The sequence below is a fragment of the Notothenia coriiceps genome, unplaced genomic scaffold (assembly GCF_000735185.1).
Source record: "Notothenia coriiceps isolate Sejong01 unplaced genomic scaffold, NC01 NC01_scaffold00013523, whole genome shotgun sequence".
NCBI lineage: Eukaryota > Metazoa > Chordata > Actinopteri > Perciformes > Nototheniidae > Notothenia > Notothenia coriiceps.
In genome coordinates this window covers 1-4,581 of record NW_011346224.1, presented here as the reverse complement: position 1 = coordinate 4,581, position 4,581 = coordinate 1, and the positions used below count along the sequence as shown (strand labels likewise).

General features: G+C 37.1%; 1 long non-coding RNA gene across 1 annotated transcript; it reads left to right on the top strand.

Annotated features, from left to right (window-relative positions):
- Positions 1 to 1,805: 1,805 nt before the first annotated feature.
- On the top strand, positions 1,806 to 4,525 carry LOC104947958 (uncharacterized). Its single transcript, XR_798611.1, has 4 exons — positions 1,806 to 1,884; positions 2,464 to 2,521; positions 3,606 to 3,649; positions 4,306 to 4,525. It is a non-coding gene; the product is annotated as an uncharacterized lncRNA (long non-coding RNA).
- Positions 4,526 to 4,581: the final 56 nt, after the last annotated feature.

The window sequence follows — 4,581 nt, the reverse complement described above, 5'->3', positions numbered from 1 at the left end:
TGAAAAACGAGGGTTGTTACCGAGTGGCTGAATAGGACAACAGAAATTATCGAGGCCGTTGTACGTCATTACGCCTAACACGTAAACACTCCCGCTAAGTTTGTTTTCCCCTGTGTTCTGCTTGAAAGCAAGTTCATGCCTATCTTTAGTATCTGTATATCTATATCTGACCATTAGAATCTGTATTTTTGAAATTGTCGTTTTTAACACCGTAGTTTTACAAATTATAGAATAATTAATTACCAGTGTTTTCCAATTTTACTCGGCAGTTCGTTTCGTTAGCTAACGTTAGCTAAAGCTAGCTAAAGCTAGCGCTACTAGTTAGCTACGCAATGGTTTGTTGCTTTGCAGCAACAGGTCTTCGCATGAAACGTGCTTGTTCTATCGTTTCCCGGCCAATGTTTTCCAAAGGAGAGTCTGGATTCGTGCCATGAGGTAAGCTGACGTTACATTTTTGTCCATGTCACGGTGAAATGTAAATGATGGGTAGTGACTGTATCGCCGTTTTAGAGATGGCGCTGCTGAAAAGACCGCAACATAAGTAAAGATAATGAATACATCCTATTAAAACCTGTGTGGCTTATATGATAAGTCTAATTAGTACAAGCAGCATAACGTTATTTCTACAATAATGTGGAGGGAGAGTTCTGTCCTGTCAGATTGAGAGGCTCAGGTAAGGCTCAGGTGAAGTAAAGGACTCTGAGGGTTTAGAATAGTTCACTTTAGTCTAAGTTGTCTCAGTGGGTCTCAAACGTTTTGATCACAATTTATGTAAACAAATATTTCCAAGGCACTCCTTTTTGTTAGGATAAATAAAAACAGGTTTGAAAGCATTCCAATGTATACTATAGGACAGTAAACCAAAAATACTGTTTAAAACTGGAGAGATTTAAAAATATGCATAAATAAATAAATGTTAACTGGTAAAATAAGATATAAATAACCCACAAAAATAAAATAAGTCAGCCTACATTTATTTGTTATTGGCTATGGTAGGTTATTGGAAATGTTCACATACTTATTTGATTAATAAAATGCAAACCGATTTATGTTTAGAGTTGTACCCCTAGATCAGTCTGTAATTGGGCGCTCAAAGTGCACTAGATTGAAGCATTTTACTTTAAAATGTTAAAACAAATCTTCGCGGGGGTCCACCCCTGGACCCCCTGAGAGGATGTGAAGTCCACCCCCCAATTACAACATGTTCATGCAATACTAAATACATTTGAAGCCTTTTTATATAAACTGTCCACCATATCAATGCGTTTCTCTTTTTGTAGTGTATTGGTCTTTTGTAGAGGTTTTTCATTGCCAGCTAAAATCTTGCCTAGGGCAGCAAATTGGTCAGAACCGGCCCTGGTGTCATCCCCCCAGCACTTGAAACATGTTCCCACAGCTATGCTCTCTCAGTATTTAGATAGTTAACTTTAGTCTAGTTATCTCAGTCGGTCTCAAACGGTTTGGTCACCATTTATGAGAATAAATGAAAAACAGTTATGAAATACTATATGACAGTAAAACAAGAATACAGTTTAAAAAGGGAGTGATTTGTAAAATATCCATAAAGAAAAAGAAAATCTGTGTACAGTTCTGTTATATGGGTGTTGTTGAGAGATGTAGGCTATCCATAGAACTTAATGCAAACATTTATCTATTCACACACACGACCCAGTTCCGCACCAACAACCTAAGTAAAGCTGATTTAGTAACCTAGTATTATTTTATCAATAAAAAATATGCATAAACTGTATGGTTTGAAACTGAAGTAACTACGCTTTATTCTGAAAACATCCTTTTTCCGCCGGCAAGAACAGAGTTAGCCCTTCCGATTTGTGTGTGGAGGGCGGAACAAGCTGGCCGACGGAGGGAACAAAGGACGATTGAGTGAGTATGTTTACGTCTGTTTTCAACATAATGCATTTCAAATACAACACTTTTATAAAAGTGTGAAAAAGGTGTGCAACATATTCAAATATGTTTATTTACCATTCGTTAATAAGCTAATAATGGTAGCTTATTTACCCCTATGTACGTTAGCGGTAACGTTAGCGTGTAGTGTTCATTAGCCTAGCCTAGCAGGGCTAATTCAAATATCTTGCAAACGCTGCACACTTTTTCAGTGAAAGAGCCTGTGCATAAACGCCTGTGTTGTGTACTGTGTCCTTTTCTGGCGTACTGAATTGCTTTGAAATCTATTGGGGCAAATGTTCTCTTTGAGTTAGCAGGTTTGGCTAATAGGCCGAGCCGGTTAAGCTATCTCTGGTTGTCTCGTCAGCCATTGTAATCATGCATTGTTATCATCGTTACGTTGAATACGTTTTGCCGATGTTTTTCTTGCTTCTTAATGTGCTAAACGAGTCGCTGCGAAGAGTGTATAGTGCATCTAATAATGTGGGTATTTTCCCGTGTATAGTGCATCTAATAATGTGGGTAGTTTCCCTTTTACTTTGTTTCCTTCTCCAGGTTAACAAATATGAAAATAGCCTCCTCTACTTAGCCCCGTCTGCAGCCACGATGTCAAGTAAGTAAACACACATTATAAAGAACAAACTAATGTTAAGTTAATTGTTGTTGATATTATGAGAGCTGGTATGTTATTGTTTGTAAATAACCAACACAATTATACCAAAAACCACAGAAAGGCTGCTATCAATGGTTTCCAGTGTTGGAAAGTAACAATTACTCAAGTACTATTTTGACATACTTGTACCTTACTTGAGTAGTTCCATTGTATCCTTCTTTATACTTCTACCCCTACACGTTTATACTTTAACTCCACTACATTAATTTAACACTCACATTATTAACTTTTTAATATCACGTGATCGGATCGGGACATCTCTAAGTACTGCACTACCAATATACACAATTACAAATCAGTATTTTTATTTTAAGTATATAAAATTAGCTCCACATTGTCAAACTACAAAATGTAAATGTCCCATATGTTTTTGTTAGTGATTTAAAACGGGATGATATACTGTATATTATTATGTATATTGTGAAACGTGCCATTATTCATATTGAGGACTTTTGAAACTGTAAGTATGTATAGCTGATATTACTTACTTCTACTTAAGTAACATTTCACACTAAAGTCTTCTACTTTTAACGGAGTATTTTAAGACCATAGTATTTCTACTTTTACTCAAGTAAAGGACCTGAGTGCCGTTTCCACTCCTGATGGTTTCATTTAAAGGGGTGTATCCCACAATAACTTTTATTGCTGTAGGTTTAAAATTGCAATTTGCTTTGGTGTTGATGGTGCATTAAAACAGTAGGATGAATTAGGTTGTAAGAGAAGGAGAAGAATAGTAAATAAGAAAAACAATTATATTACATAAAGAAATGAAGAGATAAAAATAAAATACCTAAATTAAAAATATGTGCAATGTATCAGAAGTGGAGAGCTATGTTATGCAGGTTTAAAAACTGATATTGTTTAATTGATATCAAAATGTAATATGCTTTAAGATATCCAGCTTTTTTGGCTTTCAAAATAATAAAAAATATGAATACAAAAAATGTATGCATATATTGACAAAAGCCTTTTAAATGCTTAATACACACCAAGTTTTGACATTTATTTTTTCTTTCACACACAGAGCGACCATCCTACGCCCCTCCCCCTCCCCCTGCTCCCACCACAGTAAGTGTCCCCCTCTCAGCTTGTAACGTTCAGTGGCCAAAGGGCCATGTTAGCCACACACATTATCTTGTTTTCTTTCTCGCCGCTGTACGCCTTCTCTATCCACAATTTCCTTTACAATGCTTTCATTTTCTTTCTTTCTCTGTCTGAACACAAAGAGGTGTCCACCAAGCAGTTCAGCTCTCCATCTTCACACTCACTCCTGTTTTTCCTCTCTTACTACCATTTAAAAAAAAAAAAAAAAGGCTTTTGAAGAAGAGGTTATTGTGCCTCATGGGGTATTTCGAATAAAATCAAATTTGAGATATTTAGGATGAGTACATGTGTACAGTTTTAGAGTCATCATGGTTGTTGTGATGCTTTAATTTCCTTGCATTTAGTAAGAGGCACATTACTGTTTTAAAGTTGAAATTCAATGTCTCAGTTACATGGCTTATATAATGAAACTCGTGGGGGCTATGGGAGCTTGTTGCTTGGTACATGCAACTTTCCCATGTTGCCTGACTTGGTTCTACCTCATGGAAAACAAACGAGCAAAACAATACATTTATATTTTCATGTTTTTCCCGTTTTCACTTATTTGTGTTTATCCCTCTTCCTCCTCTTGTTTGTGAACCATTTCTCATTCGTGTTTTGTCTCATTTGTCTTCCATCAGCAATTGCCTACCGCCCCAGGGTTTGTGGGATACAACCCTTACAGCCATCTGGCCTACAACAACCTCCGGCTGGGAGGGAGCTCCGGAGGCTCCAGCAGGGTAATGAACTGACGGATGGATTTGGAGAAAATAATCAGAAAAGGGGTTGGGTGTAGGATTGGAGGGAGGGTAGATAGAAAGAGTCTTGGGCTAGATATATGGGCACATCCATGGGGAAAGGAAGCATCCTTAATAGTTTTAGAAGGTGGGCAGGGTTCCCACGGTACCTGGAAAACA